This window comes from Glycine soja, chromosome 12 (assembly GCF_004193775.1).
Source record: "Glycine soja cultivar W05 chromosome 12, ASM419377v2, whole genome shotgun sequence".
NCBI classification, from domain to species: domain Eukaryota; kingdom Viridiplantae; phylum Streptophyta; class Magnoliopsida; order Fabales; family Fabaceae; genus Glycine; species Glycine soja.
The window spans coordinates 16373654-16392259 of NC_041013.1; the positions used below are offsets into that span (position 1 = coordinate 16373654).

At 31.1% G+C, this 18606-nt stretch overlaps 1 pseudogene; it reads right to left on the reverse strand.

Moving 5' to 3' along the window:
• Positions 1 to 6402: 6402 nt before the first annotated feature.
• Positions 6403 to 15554, reverse strand: LOC114378819 (annotated as a pseudogene).
• Between the last annotated feature and the right edge of the window lie 3052 nt (positions 15555 to 18606).

Below are 18606 nucleotides of genomic sequence, written 5' to 3' on the forward strand. Positions count from 1 at the left end.
ACTTCATTATAGCGAGGAGCATCTTGTTATTTAAAGAATTGATATGTTCTTTCTTTGTCATTTCATTATAGCGAGGAGCATCTTGTTGTGCTTCATTACGTGTTAAAGTAGATTAAGTATGGCTAAGTGGGATTGGTTTTCAATTTCAAATGAGATTAGGATATTCTTTGTCTCCTTTTTGCCTTGTAAAATTTTAGGGGTGAGAAAATGTTACTCTAATTTAAGGGAGAGTGTCTTAAGGTTTTTAAAAGCTTATGTTTATCTCATTCTAAGAAAATGAGTGGAAATTTAACCTATGATTTATTATATATGAGATTTTATTTGTTTATCTAGAATAGTCATACAAAATTAGTTTATGAAATTATAAACATTCATCACATTTTATTTAAAGAACTATTGATGTCGATATTTGTCTGTAATCGAAATTTACATTTTCATGATGTATACAGGATCATGGCTTCTCCACCTGCCTCGCCTCCTCCTCCTCCTCCTTCTCCTCCTCCGCCTTCAGATGCATCAGCTTCACCGTGTGCCGTGAAGCGGACACGCAAAGCCTCACGTCTACGATCCTTGTCTACCAGACCACCTGGTGCTGACAAACCAGTGGTCCACGTTGATCCTACTACCGACAAGGCCGACAATCCCCACAGGAAGAAATTAAGAACATACTTGGGGATTGTGGCGCGTGATAAGGTGGATGTCATGTACGAGAACTGGAAAGAGGTCCCTACTACTCAGAAGGACTTGAATTGGGAGGATATTTAGGTATTTTTCTTTTCTTATTTGATGTTGTTTAATTAATAGCCAAAAATTACATTATTGTAACAAAAAATAAGCTTATTTGTTATTGTCAGGCGGAATTTGAAATCCTAGAGGCTTCTGACAATAGGACGAAAAAGAAGTTGCTTCAGACTGTCGGCGAAAGATGGAGGCAGTTTAAATCAGACCTCACGAGAAAATGGGCCCTTGCAGCCGATCAGGACGGTGTGGACGACACTGTCTGTGAGAAATACGACATAAGCAAGGAAAAATGGGCCCAGTTTTGCCAGACTCGCAGAGATCCTTCTTGGGAGGTATGTTCCTTGCCATTTAAGTTGTTTTTCAAAAAACATTAACTTGTTATACTTCATTCTAGCAATTTGAAAGATTGTTGTTTTATTTTTGTAGGATGTGCGCAAAAAGGCAATGGCCATCCAGAAACAGAACACTGCCCCCCACGTTTTGTCTCGTGGGGGTTATGAATATTTGGAGCAGAAGCTCCTGGCTGAGAAAACAAAGAAGAAGCTGGAGGAAGTTGCACAGTCAGGAAGCGTTGATGGCGTCATCGACCCTCCATCCCCAGTCAGACGCTACGTGAAGTGGAAGATGGCCCGCACAAAGAAAACATGGGAGATGACGACTGAGGCCGCAAAGGAAATCGCTGAGAAGATCGTAAGTCATTTTCAACTAACCATTAAAATTATATTTCAATAATTTTTGAATGTCATGTACGACTGTGTGTTTTCTGTGCAGGATTCCTTTGAGGAGCAGGCGACACAGGGATCCTTTGTCCCCCATGGACGTCAGGATGTTCTCACCGCTGCTATTGGACATCCAGAGCACCCTGGACATGTCCGTGCTACTGGAGCCGATGTCACTATCAAGCAGGTACTTTACTCTTACTATATGTTTCTTATTTTTGAATTAATTCATTCAGTGTGCCTCAAATTAGGCCATTTAACTTTGTTTCATGAACAGGCAGTTGTGTCTTTGGCAAAACCACCTCAAAAGCCCCATCCGAAGGTCGATGATCCGCTTTATCTGATGACATTAACCATCCCAAAGCTTTTCTAGAAGCCTTACTAGGTTACATGGGATGCCACCGTGTTCGGGGTCTTTAATCCAGACTTCCCACTCTACATAAAGCACGAAGACCTCTCCAAAATCGCACATGGTGGTCAATGTCTCAACATATCAGTGTTACAGTTGTGGATTCTGTAAGTCATTTAGATTACTTTTAATTACATAAGTTATTGCTTTCAATTCATAAATATTTAACATTGACTTAACATAAACAGGCATCTGACTGAAACAAGTATGTGAGCGGGGAATTCTGATATCTATGGATTCCTCGAGCCACTGTCCATTCAGAGGTCTGGGCAATCGCAGTTTGAGACTGAAAGTTACATAAAGAGTTGGATGTAGAGTTCAAAACGCAATGTCTATCTTTGAGCCTACCTGAATGGGTAAGTCACACAAAATAACTGAATTTAATTAATGTTTACTAATATACTAACCCATATTCATCCCCACTGCAGCAGACACTGGCAGATGATGGTCATTGTGCCCAACGAACACCTAGTTGTCTGGTTTTGTTCATTGTATAACAGGCCAGACAACTACCTTAAGGGGATAATTAACAGATCAGTATTCTTTTCAATGCATTTGCGTTCAAATACCTCAACAACACCACTTTTTAATTGTTACTCGCATGGAGCTATGCTTTAAAAGGTCTTGATGATGCTCCATAGCCTAAATCAAAGGCTCCCATGCTAGGTGGATTGCCGTCAAGGTACGTCATTTTCATAAAACTTCCACTTATATATATTTCTTATGTGTCTGTACACTAATTGTTTAATTAATATCCAAATTTCATTATGTATTTAGTATAATAGACAAAAAGGAAGTACTGAGTGCGGCTACTATGTCATGCACTGGATGTCCACCGTCATTTTAGGAAGTTTTAGGAATAACTGGGAAGCGGTACATTTATTTCAAACAAATTCAATTTTTTTATAATTTGTATTACATTATTAACTTATTATGATTTATTTCATCATGCAGTATTTTAACGATCCTAGACCGTTGGAGCCAGAGAGATTAAAGGCGTTGCGGATCCAGTGGGCACAGTATTATCTCCGAGTTAGAGACCAGACCTAGGATTTAAGGACATTAAGTTTAGCTTAGTTTACTTTGGTTTAACATATTTGACATTTCCTATGTAATTTGAACATTGAATTCATTTGTTGATTGTTGTTTATGATAAATCAATTATTCAATGTTTATTATGATTAAAACTGCTTCAAAGCATAATAAAATGTTTATTTGCTGTGAATTGGGTCTGAAATTGCATTTTACAGGTAGAATTTTGGGTTTATTGTAAAAACAGAAAGTTTATATAAAAAAAACTTGAAAACAACATCGGTTATTAACAAAAACCGATGTTAATATAGTAAACAACATCGGTTATTTACAAAAACTGATGTCAACATGCACCTTAACATCGGTTATACTAGAAAATCAATGTCAACGTTTGTATATTAACATCGGTTATTTATACATAACTGATGTTAACATTTGTATATAACATCGGTTATTTATAAATAATCGATGTTATATACAAAGAACTACAGCAAAATAAGTGTATGCAAGATAAACGTTGACATCGGTTTTCTAGTGAAACCGATGTTAATGTAATATATTAACATCGATTTTGCTCGAAAACCGATTTTAATATATTACATTAACATCGGTTTTATTAGAAAACTGATGTGAATATATAACATTAACATCGATTTTACTAGAAAACCGATGTCAACGTTCATCATGCATACACTTTTTTTGATGTAGTTCTTTGTGTATAACATCGGGTATTTAGAAAACTGATGTTATCGTATTTTTGTTAACATCGGTTTTTCAAAACTGATGTTAACAATAATACATTCAACATCGGTACTTTCAACATCGGTTTTAGAAATGATGTAGAATGCCGTAAATAACCGATGTTGAAAGTGTATTTTCTAATAGTGGTTGTACCCTCTTCTTGTATGACCAGCAAAACTAGGTTAGATAATCATTCTGTCCATGCTTTCAAGCAGATACATGCAAAGTGATTTTCATTTTTTGAGACGCATACACCATTGAAACAAAAGAAATCACTCATGGGTAACACATAACTTTCTACAATATTTATTTAACTAGAAAAACAAAATAATAGAAGCAAAAAAAAGGAGTATGTTTTTAATATAAAATATGTTAATTTATACTAACTTTTTTTAGGATGAGTATTATTTTTCTTTTAAATCATAACCATCCTTTTCAATAAGCATCTTTTAATAAAATCCTACGAGAAAGGAAAGCCAGTAACTCTAGAGTATAAAGAAATAGAATCGAGTATGACAGAACCAATAGCTTTGAGCTTGAACGTCTTTCAACTCTCACGACCCTGTTGCTATTGAATCCACGTAAGGAGATGCCGATGAGGGTACTAAATAAATCTCTTTCCTTCTTTTTCAAAAATAATAAAATCAACCAAATTCCGGGGTGAATAATAAAGCAACAGATATCCGAAACCAAATGAAAACACAGGTTACAAATAATAATAAAGTAAAAGTAAATAAAATTAAAGGGGCAAATGATGGTGAAGGAGTGGGACTTATAGAGCTCGAATCCATCAAGGAGGAACATCAACGAAAGCAATGACAACAAGATCGGCTTCAGCGTCGACCGTAGCCAGCGATTTAAGAAGCACGCGTATGGCTATGTAGAATTCGTAGTCCCTCGACGTACCTATGTACATCATCATCGCTTATGCATTTCTTTTTCCTTCTTTCACACCGGAAACACACCAAAACCTCGATAGCATGTAATGGATTTGGTAAGTTCCTTGATTCTATTCCAAAGAGCTATTTGGGGGTGGAGATTTCGTTGCGATAGGGGTTTGGGTTTTTTTTGGCGTTAGGGTTTTTTGCAATTTCACTAGAGGAGAGGGGAATAGGGGCGGAGGACGAATGTGGGGTTGGGGGCAATGGTGGCACTAGGGAGAAGGTGGAGAAAGTGTAACGGGAAGAGGAGAGAAGAGGAGGAGGATAAGACAGCTGGCGAGTGGGGAGAGGAATAGACGCCAGTTGGGAAAGAAGAGGAACGAGCGCGAGCAAAAAGAACAGGAGCGGACGCAAGGGGCGCGTTAAAAATTAAAATGGCCCATATTCAAAGAGGGTTTTTGCGAAACCGCCTTTGAAAAGTTCGCAATATTTACAAAATTGTCATCCTTATACATACTAAGACATTTTTGTACGACCATCGTAAATATGATGTCGTAAAAAAATGTTTTTTTTAGTAGTGATGGTAGCTACATATACTTGATCCCTTAAACTTAAACATGGTTGTTTAATTAAATATTCACCAGAATATTATCAATTAAAAAACTCAGACAAGAAAAAATAAACACATTTTAACAAAAAAAAAAATTGAATTGAAGATGAGAGAAATTACTGGAAAATTGAGAATGGTATCTTGGCCCCAGTACTTCAATGCTGCCAAGTCATAGGCACGTGCTGCTGCTTCTAGAGTTTCCATTTCCTACAGTTTGTAAAAAAATTCACAAGTTCCAAAATATATCAGGACCAAATTGATTGCATATAATTTCCTCACCTTCAGAAAATTAAAATTGATTTAATGTGTAGCAGGTTTAAGTAAAAATATGGTAAATAGAGGCACGGGTTTTTGGCCCTTCAACACCTTACACTAACTAATAGTCACATCTCACAAGTTTCGAAGGTTTCACATATGACATATTACGTACTTACCATAATGTCCCTTGATGCTTTAAGAGGTGGTGGCCTCATTGTGTAAGTTTTTCCACTTCCTACTCACTTCACAAGTTCGAATAAAATTTTACAAGTACAATAATAATTATTTCACAAAATTAAAAGCTAAAGGGCCTAAAACTAAAATTACTGAAAAATATAACAATTGATACATAATGGCATTGGCAGGGACAAATAATCAAAAAACAAATAAGAACTAAAACAAAAAAAAGCATACATATATATACCAAAAACCAAATAAGTGGAAACTATAAGGGCTAAATATACTTTAAATTATATAATTGTTGTTCCTTTAATGAAAACTGATTTTAAAAAACAGAAATTATATTTGTACAAAAGATTTGTGCATAAGAAGAGAAAGAAAATAGGTGTTGAATAAAGCAAGGTCAACATGAATTTGACAGATAAAGATAAAAAAGGTAGTGTTGTAAAAAAGTGATGTATAAATAATACAATTATTTTCTAGAGTTGTTTGAGTGACATTATATATATTTATCAACACCACTTGACACAAGAAATGTGACATACCCGATTTTTGCATGCAGGGCCGAATTCATATAACAGTATTCTCTTACAACATTTTTACAGAATCTCTGAAACCCAAGGGTCCATTACATTTGACAGCTCAAGAACAACCAAGCACACAAAAACTCACATACAAAGGGTGAAAACCCAAAAGAGAAAATAAATGCCTTATCCAACTTTTCTTTTGAAATTCTGCACAGTTAATACTTTCCTTTGCTAATGATATGTTATTAATTAAGGATAATGCTTACTTATAGTCTAAACTAAATATGAAAACACAAAGGTTGTGTTAGAAAGCATCGGGTAAAGGCCTACCTTCCAAAAAATGACTTGAATAGCACAAGTGATCTTTCAGGTTGTGAGAAAGGTGTTTCCTAGGAGGCACCTCTACCAATAGCAAATGAGATGGTATTTCTATACCCTTGAGTCCATTCACCAACCTAAGTTTCATTAAATGAGATTAGTTTTTGATGTGTAATACATACAATTTGGATTATGTTAAAAAAAATGGTGCTACTTCCAAAGAAATTGCTTTCTATTATTGTTGTGAATGCAGACATAATATGGTTCAGAGAAAAAAATCTACACATTATAATGGACAAAGATATAGTCATTAATCAGTCCAATGAAGGCTACTGACCTCTTATAAACCAATATTTCTACAATGGTTTCTTATTAATTCAAATTTGTAACATTTTAATAAAGCGGCATTTGACTCAACTTCTTGATTTTCTCTTCTTTTTAAAAGAACTCATGTCAAACATAACATTAAAGATATCATCTATCACTATACAAACAAGGCCCCTACAGTGCCAAACCCAACACGTGTCGTGCTGTCGTTACACGTTTTCCCGCCCAAAAATGTCTGCATCAATTTTGGCTTACGTGTCAGCATGTAATTAAATATACGTTGCATTTTTTTATTTTGTAATTAATATCGGCTTACGTGTTGCTCCCTGATTGGCGGATTTCAAGTCCCCATTTAATACCACTTAATTCCAGAACTTTCTTCTCTCTCCTTCATTTCTTTTGCATCAATCTTTTGTTTCTCTTTCTCAACTTCTCACGTTCTCCCTCTCTCTCCCCCATTTGGTATTCCCCCAGCATTTTACCGAACTCTCTCATTTTTGTCTCCCCTATTTTCTCTCCCCATTGTGTTCCTGAACCTTCTCCGATGTGGTTCTCCCGCCATTTTCGATTTTTATCCCCAAACTCCATGAAGATAGGTTTGTTTTCTTGCTTTGTCTGTCAAAGCTTAAATTTTTTTGTGTTCCTGAGCCTTCTCCGACATGCTTCCCCCGCCATTTTTTATTTTTATCTCGAAACTCGATGAATACAGGTTCGTTTTCTTGCTTCGTTTTCCCTCCCCGTCGTCTTCTATGTTTTCTTTTTTTACCTCTATTTGCATTTGTATGCATTTTTTTATTTCAGTTTTTTTATTTTTCACTGCATGTTCATTGTTTCTTCTAAAGCTGCAATTTTTATCTCGGAAAGCTTCGATTTTTATCTCCAAACTCCATGTACGTAGGTTCATTTTCTTGCTTTCTCTATCAAAGCTTAAATTTTTGTGTTCCTGAGCCTTCTCCGACGTGGTTCCCTTGTCATTTTCATTTTTTTTATCTAAACTCCATGAATACATGTTCGTTTTCTTGCTTTGTTTTCCCTCCCCGTCTTCTTCTATGTTTTCTTTTTTTTTACCTCTATTTGCATTTGTATGCATTTTTTTATTTCAGTTTTTTGTTTTTTCACTGCATGTTCATTGTTTTTTTTAAAGCTGCGATTTTTATCTCAGAAAACTTCGATTTTTATCTCCAGACTCCATGTACACAGGTTCATTTTCTTGCTTCCTCTATCAAAGCTTAAATTTTTTTGTGTTCCTGAGCCTTCTCTGTCGTGGTTCCCCCGCCATTTTCGTTTTTTTATCTAAACTCCATGAATACAGGTTCATTTTCTTGCTTTCATTTTCCCTCCCCGTCTTCTTCTATGTTTTTTTTCCTCTATTTGCATTTGTATGCATTTTTTTATTTCGGTTTTTTGTTTTTTAACTCCATGTTCATTGTTTCTTCTAAAGCTGCGATTTTTATCTCCAGACTCCATATACACAGGTTCGTTTTCTTGCTTTCTCTATCAAAGCTTAAATTTTTTTGTGTTCCTCAGCCTTCTCTATCGTGGTTCCCCCGCCATTTTTGTTTTTTTATCTAAAAATAAAAAAGCTTCGATTTTTGCCACTACCCCTGTTGATGTGGTTTTGATGTGCTTCGTTTTCTCAAAAAGCTTCGATTTTTGCCTCAAGATAGGTATATCCGCCATTTTTTATGTGCTTCGATTTTTACCATGATTTTTATGGAAAACATCAAGACCACAAATGAACACAAGTTCATTTTGTTGCTTTATCTCTCAAAGTTTAAATATTTTTGTGTTTCTGAGCCTTCTCTGCCGTTGCTTTCTCTTGGTTTTCTTGCATTTTGGGTTCAGATCTGCGTTTTCTTTTTCCTCTTTTTGCATTTGTATGCATTTTTTTATTTCAGTTTTTTGTTTTTCACTGCACGTTCATTGTTTCTTCTAAAGCTATGATTTTTTTCTCCAAAAAGCTTTGATTTAGGTGGGAGAACACACTAAAGCTGCGATTTTTATCTCAAAAACTTCATGAGTACAGGTTCATAAACACAAAAGCTTAAATTTTTTTGGATGTTCTGCCTTTATTTTGTTTTTTGACTTTTCGCAATATAAAAGTTTAAACTTTTTTGTGATCCTGAGCCTTCTCCAACGTGCTCATTGTTTCCTATACCCAACTTTTTGTGTTTTCGTCCTTTTTTGGTGGTCTAATGGTTCAATATATTTTTTGGCATGTTGATTTTTTTTAAGAATGCAGAGAAGGTGGAAGAACACACCAAAGCTGTGATTTTTATCTCAAAAACTCCATGAGTACAGGTTCGTAAACACAAAAGCTTAAATTTTTTTGGGTGTTCTGCCTTTATTTTGTTTTCTGACTTCTCGCAATACAAAAGTTTAAACTTTTTTGTGTTCCTGAGCCTTCTCCAATGAGCTCATTGTTTCCTATAGCCAATTTTTTGTGTTTTCGTCCTTTTTCGGTTCCTGGGATTTTTTTCGGTCAAATCCTTATGTTTCCCTTATTTTTGTTGCATGTTATTATTTTGTTTGCTTTACCATCTTTAACTTTTCTATATATTGACTGCATTTTGGGTTTATATCTGGATCATTGGGTAACTTTTTTTTTGTTTTTTTATTTTTCGCAACCCAAAAGCTTTTTTTTCCTTTAATGCTGGCTGAAGTTATTTCAATGGGTTATATTTTTATATTTGTTCAATCCCTTTGAGTTAGACACTTCCAACTTTGATTTTCAAATATATGACATGTTTTATTATCACATATATGTCATCCTTTATTTATATGGTCAGATGATTGAATATAGTAGTTTTTGACTTCTTTGTTTATGGTTTTTTTTGGGTCATAGGGATTTCAATTTACATTTTGATGCAGAGGCTCTCAATATTCGCAGCTTGAATTATATTTATTCTTTATTAGTAATATAGATAATTTTTATTGCTCATTGTTAGGTTTTAGTTAATTTAATATTATTTTATTAGTAATATAGATTATTTTAGTTAATTTTTGTTTGCATCCCATTTTTGCGTTTGGTTGTAGCAATGATAGGAATTCTTGACAAAAAATCAGCTGACTCCGGTGATAGGGTAGCTGATAATCAAGAAGCAGCAAAATTGGAGTGATGATGACCCCATTTGATTGATGAAAAAAATTTTATGTTACTTTTTTTTAAGAGTTTAAAGTTGTAATTTCATAATTATGATTTCCAGACAATGTATTTTATTAATATTGTATTCAAACATTGTCAAAATAGACAGAGTTTTACAAAAGTTTCTTAGGGAGTCGGGTTTGATTATGATTAATATGAGTCATATTGAGTGTTTGATCAATTCAATTTCATGTAGTTTTTTTAATGGTTGAATTTCATATAAATACAATTTTATTATATATTTTAGAAAAAATAGTGTTCACGTTACTTTAGCTGAAACCTGTATAACAAAAAATTATTGAATTAATAAATAAATTTTAGAGAAATAAAAAAATGTTAGGATGATGAGTTAACGTTTTAATTTTCATTTTCAATCATAAATAAAATAATGATCAATTGGGGGAGTTTGGGTGATTAATATTAAACTAATGTTAGTGTAACAACCTCTTTACTCCTATACTAAGATTACGTTATACTTTTGTTTAACTTTTCTGTCAATTTTTTATTATATTCATATCGTTCTATATATCAATTTGTCATTTTTTTGTTTTTTCCGTTTATTGTTAATGGAAATATGCGTGATTATTCTATTACAGAAAATTAATTAGCTTCATACTTAGAAAATAGTTTCATTTTTATTTCACTCAGCTTTACAATGTGGTGTTGTTTATATCGGGGTCACATAATTTTGGACTAGTCATGGAAATTAATTTATGGATAATAAAATCAATCTGTTTGGTTGAATAGTCAATTTAAAATATTATGTGGATATGAAAGTCACAATTCCAAATTTCTATCTTCAAATTTCAAATTTAAAATCAATTTGTTTGATTTGACAGTCAATTTAAAATTCATTTGTGTCTATCTTCACTTCTCTATTTGAAAGTGACAATTTTGTTAACAATTCGTTACATTGACGTTTAATTAATAAACATATTTTATTCATATTTTTGTTAATTTTCATTTCAAATTAATATGTACTTAAGAATAAATTTTAAATATTATGTTAGGATATAGAAATAATCATAATTTTCAAATTAATATTCATATTCTGATAGGATAGGGAAATAATCATAATTTAGACGATGATTTATTCCTAATTAGTAGATACTTAACAATCAATTGTAAATATTATAGTGTCAATTTTAATATATTATTAAAGCAACTTCAATTTTGTATTTCTTTTTTCCGTAATCATTGTCAATTTATTGACATTTAATTAATAAGCATATTTTATTAATATTTTTGTTAATTTTCATTTCAAATTAATAGATACTTAACAATCAATTTTAAATATTCTGTTAGGATGTAAAAATAATCATAATTTTAAAATTAATAAGCATTTCTTTTAGGATATGGAAATAATCATAACTTAGACAATGAGTTATTCTTAATTAGTAAGTACTTAACAATCAATTTTAAATATTACAATATCAATTTTAACATATTATTAAAACCAGCATCAATTTTGTATTTGTTTTTGTCGTAATCATTGTAAATTTATTAATGTTTAATTAATAAGCATATTTTATTCGTATTTTTGTTAAATTTTATTTCAAATTAGTAGATACTTAACAATTAATTTTAAATATTACATTATCAATTTTAACATATTATTAAAACAACTTCAATTTTGTATTTGTTTCTGCCGTAATCATTGTCAATTTATTGACATTTAATTAATAAGCATATTTTATTCATATTTTTGTTAATTTTCATTTCAAATTAATAGGTACTTAACAATAAATTTTAAATATTCTGTTAGGATATAGAAATAATCATAACTTTCAAAGTAATAAGCATTTCTTTTAGGATATGAAAATAATCATAACTTAAACGCTGAGTTATTCCTAATTAATAGGTACTTAATAATCAATTATAAATACTACAGTATCAATTTTAACATATTATTAAAACTAGCATCAATTTTGTATTTGTTTTTACCGTAATCAATGTCAACTTATTGACATTTAATTAATAAGCATATTTTATTCATATTTTTGTTAATTTTCATTTCAAATTAATAGGTACTTAATAATCAATTTTAAATATTCTGTTAGGATAAAAAAATAATCATAATTTTCAAATTAATAAGCATTTCTTTTAAGATATGAAAATAATCATAACTTGGACGATGAGTTATTCCTAATTAGTAGGTACTTAATGATCAATTTTAAATATTACAGTATCAATTTTAACATATTATTAAAACCAGCTTCAATTTTGTATTTGTTTTTATCGTAATCATTGTCAATTTATTAACGTTTAATTAATAAGCATATTTTATTCGTATTTTTGTTAATTTTCATTTCAAATTAATAAGTACTTAACAATTAATTTTAAATATTCTGTCAAGATATGGAAATAATAATAATTTTCAAATGCATGAGTATAGAGATTAAAAAAAAAGATAGTAAAGACAATAGACATGATAAAGTAAGTTATAATATGAAAAAAAAAAAGAAAATGACTCACACTAATACCGTAAAATAATTTATGCATTTTGAAATGGTACCAAACATGCTTCATTTATGTGGTTAACCCATTTTTCCGCTAAAAAATGTCAACATCAATATCGACCTACGTGACTATTTTTTTTATATGATCAACAATAAATATGGATGACCTACGGGACAAACATATTACTTTCCATGTTGACGTCATGAGACCTCTCATACATTTTTTTTTATAATTGTTTGTTCGTGAATATATGCAAAAGATTATCATTATATTGATAAGCAATAAATATGGATGAGGAATGAAAATTGTAAAAGGTTAGCACTTAATATACTAAGTAGATTATTAAAACATATATATGGATTAATAGACTAAATGTTTGGTGAGGTGCAAAAGATTATCCTGGGAAGTGCAAAAGATAATCATTATATGATCAACAATAAATATGGATTACTTTCCATGTTGACGTCATGAGACCTCTCATACATTTTTTTATATATAATTGTTTGTTCGTGAATATATGCAAAAGATTATCATTATACTGATAAGCAATAAATATGGATGAGGAATGAAAATCGTAAAAGGTTAGCACTTAATATACTAAGTAGATTATTAAAGTATATATATGGATTAATAGACTAAATATTTGCTGAGGTGCAAAAAATTATCATGGGAAGTGAAAAAGATAATCATTATATGATCAACAATAAATATGAATGACCCACGGGACAAACATATTACTTTCCATGTTGAGGTCATGAGACCTCTCATATGTTTTTTTTTTATAATTATTTTTTCGTAAATATAAGGAAAGATTATCATTATACTGATATGCAATAAATATGGATGAGAAACGGAAACTGTAAAAGATTAACACTTAATATACTAAGTAGATTATTAGAGTATATATATGGATTAATAGACTAAATGTTTGCTGAGGTACTAAAAATTATCACGAGAAGTGAAAAAGATTATCATTATATGATCAGAAATAAATATGGATGACCCACGTGACAAACATATTACTTTCTACGTTGACGTCATGGGATCTCTCATACGTTTTTTTTAATTGTTTGTTTGTGAATATATAGTTATTTGTTATTTGCTTAAACATATCATACGTTATTTTTGGGTCTGTCATAGTACTTTGAATTGTAATTCCATTAACCAGTCTTATTAGACAATGTTCCATCTTTGTAATCTGAACCATATTATTAGACTATATGGTTATTTGTTATTTGCTTAAATATACAAGTTAATTTTTTTATATATTCTTAAATATTAGTAATATTTAACATTTTAAGAAATCTCAAATATTACTATAAACAAATCTCAAGGACATTCCTTAGCACATGTTGGATTGTATTTGCCAAACTCAGTATTTTGTCATGGCCAACTATATGTTACACTTTCACGAGTACAAAGTAAAAAAAGGACTGCGTATTCTTATTCATGATAAACAAGGCATTGCAAAAAATACTACCATTAATGTAGTATACAAAGAAGTATTTGCAAACTTATAAACAGGTGTGCTTACCAAATTGTTATACTTACAATTCCTACATTCTCAACCTAATACATTTTCCTTAGATATCATTTCCTACAAGTCAATATTTAATTTATAAAATTTCAATATATATTACATTTATTTCTTTATGTTGTAGCATCAAATGACTAAGACAAGTATTGAATGTTTGTTATTATATCACCTCCACTAAAGTAAATTGATTTAAAATGTCTACTTATCAGGTAAATTTATCAGGTGAATATTATTGTATATAGTACTATCGTCATACTTCTGATTATTAAATGATCAATAATTGTATCCAAAAATCTAATGAACTCATTTATCTCTCTTTATTATGCAGTCTCTCTTTCATTGTTACGTCAACACCATCCAACAATCTACAATAGTATTAGGTTTGTTTGTATTCTTACTTTATGTTGTTTTTTTCAAAATATAGCTCAACATTATTATCATACAAATAAACATCATTATTAAACTTTGCACATGTGTAGGTAATATTCAAATAGGAGTATGAGCCCGGGCGTCGCACGGGCAAAAGACTAATTTTAAAAAATAGGAGTAGCCTTTTTTAATTAAGAATAAGCTAATAAAGCATAATTCCATAGAAACTATTTGGATATTAAGGAGAAAAAAAAAAAAAAACGGTGCCAAAAGCTACCTTAGTAATTAATATACATACACGTTGGCCTTCAAACCATACTGTGTAAAGGACTGTTGAATTCAGTCCTAATTTTCTTGCCAACTTTTGAACTAAGGTACGACTTCCAGTCAGTGGAATTACAGAATTTTGATCTCCACTGTAGCAATAACAATGCACATGGTTATGTTAATTAGCCCTAAAAAACATATGTATGAGCCCTAAAGTTCAAGTCACTAAATAAATCAAAAGGAGAAGACAAGGTTTTTTTGATTAGAGTTACCTGTAAATTAAGACCTTAACTCCAACTTTATCAGTGATCCAACAACAAGTAGTGTAGGCACTTCCAGGTTGAGCATATCATAATCCAGTATGCTGTTACCAACAAGTGCAAGTCAGTGATTACATTGTTTAGTTAAACTACAATCAGCATAGACAAGCTAAGCTGATTATGACTTTTGATCTCTTAATTTTCATTTTTCAAGACTAACATAAGAAAAACCAAACTACAAGGCATTTATGAAGGAATTACTCGCTGCAAACATCCCACTTGTGAACACCAACTAGCTTTGCATGAAGTTGCTCTTGTACTTCTCTAGGGTTTATGTAGTTTGTAACCTTGTCATTTACACACACATCTATGCTCTCATTTGCTTCCAGCCATGCCATGATATAAGGCAAGACTTTTAATGAACAAGCCAAACTTGAGAAGCACTGATATGAAGTAAATTAGTTTATGAAAGTAATGTGATGGAAATTGGAGAAGCATGAGAAGGGCAAGTCCAAAAGAGAAGACTCACTTGGGATTGAGGACAAAAATAACTTTTGATTGTGATAGCACTGAGGAAATGCAAACATCAAGTGTGACATCATATTTGTCCACAAATTTACTGGTTTCTCTGCTCAATTGGCTCATAACCTTTGAACAAAGAGGGAAACCGAGTCCCTATAGTACTCACTCACGTACCTAGAATAGTTACATACTCTGGTGAACATGTTGTAGGTTAAGTCTGATATTAGTCCATGAGACCAGAAGAATTCAATAATAATAATAATAATAATAATAATAATAATAATAATAATATATTCATAAAAAGCTCAAGTATAAGAGTATATTTAATTAAAACAAAAGGCTATTTATTTAAAAAGCTCCAAAAATAAATTTTCAATAAAAATATTAATTTTTGTCAAAAAAAATTATTAGACTAATAAAGTTAAAATTTGCTATACGTCTTTAAATACGTTGGGCCGGGCCTATTTTCCTTGTGTGTGAGGCTTTCTAGATTATAAATTTTCAACTTCTTATACAGAATCATGAAACACGAGAATAAATTTCGGAAATTGTTTCAATTTAACTAGTAATATCAAGTTATAAATAACACTATTTTACATATTTCAATAAATAAAAATTCAATTTCTAACCAATATCCTAAAGAGGCATTTTAAAAAAAATTGATTAATAATATGAGAAATTTAGGAACTAGCATTATATATATATATATATATATATATATATATATATATATATATATATATATATATTACTGATTAAAAAAAGTCATAGTCCATTGTTTGGTACAGTGTAGCATTGCAATGAGCAAGTATTGGATCTATCAAATATTACTTTTCAACTTTACTCATTAACTTGTTCTATATATTCTTTCTATTTCAAAATGACTAATACTTTAACGTAAAAATTTCACAATGATTGATGTTTTCAGTTTTTAATGATATATTTAATATGTTTATTTTAAATTTATCTTAAATAAATTACATAAATTTAGTATTTTTCCTATTATTTTTTAACTTCTATCAGTAATTTTCTAATAGTTACAAATAATATATTTATGGAGAATAACAACACTGAAAAAATAAAAAAAATCTTAAACGTTGTCTTTTTAGCATGGTTTAATGGTGTGGAGCTATGGACAGTAAAGCCACTTTTGTGGCACATAAGTCGAAAGTGAGAATGACATTTCTTATCTCTACGAGCATAGGCCTGCAAAATTTTGTTGGAAGAGTAGAAATTATTGCATGGCATTTAATGCATCCGGTGCAATTCTTGTCTATAAATAGCAAGCAATTTTGCTCATTTGATGTATCACATCTCAGTTGTAGCATCTCATGGTGAGAGAGTTCTTTGAGTGAAAGATGTATTTTCCTCTATTATAAGAGAGTGTAATTATTCCTTTCTTATAGTGAAGTTGTAATTTTTCTTTCGCTAAATAAAAATATTTCTGTGGTCTTATCCATGATTTTTCTCTTATCTGTTGAAGATTTTTCACATTAAAATATTACGTATCAATTCTTATTTCTTATCTCTTATTTCAGTTGCAAGATATTATTTTTTCACTTTGGTTCCAACAATGCTATAAGAGCCAATAGATTTTTGATATTATTTCGCTACGATACACGTTGATATGTTGGTATAATGCCAGAGAAAATTCTTAGGATGCTCTATGGTTGCGGTTAGATTGATCTACCTCATCAGAAAAGAATTACTCTTGTTACTGGATATATAGTGAGGTAGTGTTTATTGGTGATTGATGGTATTGATTCCCCCAAGATATGGGTGAGGTAACTCATAAGGATCTGAGTCAAATCAACTGCCATTGCTCTTTCTCTCTCTCCACATAGTTCTACACGAAATCTTTGGATTAGGAGGTTAATATTAGGTTCATATTGCAATAGTGGATTTTGGGACTTGATTTGCATGCACTTAAATATAAAGGAGGAGATCAAGTGCAATGAGAAATAAAAAGAATAAAGTAAAAAAGAAATAATAGAAAATTAAATAAATAATAAAAAAAATTCTATAAACAAAAATTATTCGGTTTAATAAAATTAAATTACTCTGAAATTTCTACAACTAGTCCCCAACAATAACACAAGAAACTTGAGGCATAAAAATACTACTCGCACAAGGACAAGTTACTCTACACAGTAGTAATAGTGGACTAAAAGTTTGGTTATTGAACCCTAAAGACCAGTTGTATTTCCTATAGAAGCAAGCTTCATTGCTTCACGATGATGAATCAAGATTAATTCAAGGTGTTTTGATGATAATAATGATGATGACAAAAAGCCCATGAGAATGATTTCAAGATTGAGTCAAGAACAATTCAAGAATCAAGAGAAAGATTCAAGAAGAAAGTTTCATCAAGAAGATTCAAGATTCAAGATTCAAGAATATTCAAGATCAAGATTCAAGACTCAAAGATTCAAGAATCAAGAGAAGACTTAATCAAGATAAGTATTAAAAAGTTTTTCAAAACATTGAGTAGCACAAGAAGTTTTCACAAAATCATTACCAAAGAGTTTTACTCTCTGGTAATCGATTACCAGATTATAGTAATCGATTACCAGTGGTTTTAAAACGTTAAGATTTTCAAAATTCAAAATGAAGAGTCACATCTGTTGATGTGTAATCGATTACACCTTTATGGTAATCGATTACCAGTGACTATTTTCGAAAAATTCATTTTCAAAAGTCATAATTCTTCAAGTGACTTGTTTATGAAGATTCTTTCAAAAGTCATAACTTTTTTAAGTAATTAGTTTTAAAGGAATTGCCAAGAGTTACAAGTTTTGACTTGAGTCATCAAGAAACTATAAATATATGACCTTGGCATGAATCATCTCATTCATCTCCATCATCTCTTTCAATCATTCTATCTTTCAATCTATCTTTCAACATCTTCTTTCATTTCTTTCAGAACTTTCTGATTTCATCTTCTCTTCATCTTTCTAAAAGCTTTTGTTCAAAACTTTCTCTTTCAAGAAAAGTTCTTTGTTCAAAAACTTGTGCTATTCATCTTTTTCATTCCCTTCTCCCTTTGCCAAAACAAATTCGCCAAGGACTATCTGCCTGAATTCTTTTTGTGTCTCTCTTCTCCCTTTTCCAAAAAAACGAAGGACTAACCGCCTGAATTCTTTTGTGTCTCCCTTCTCCCTTGTCAAAGAATTCAAAACGACACAGTCTGAGAATTCTTTTGATTCTTCCCTTTCCTTAAAACAAAAGATTTCAAAGGACTAACTGCCTGAGAATTCTTTTGTTTCCCCCTTCACAAAGTTTCGAAGGACTAACCGCCTGAGA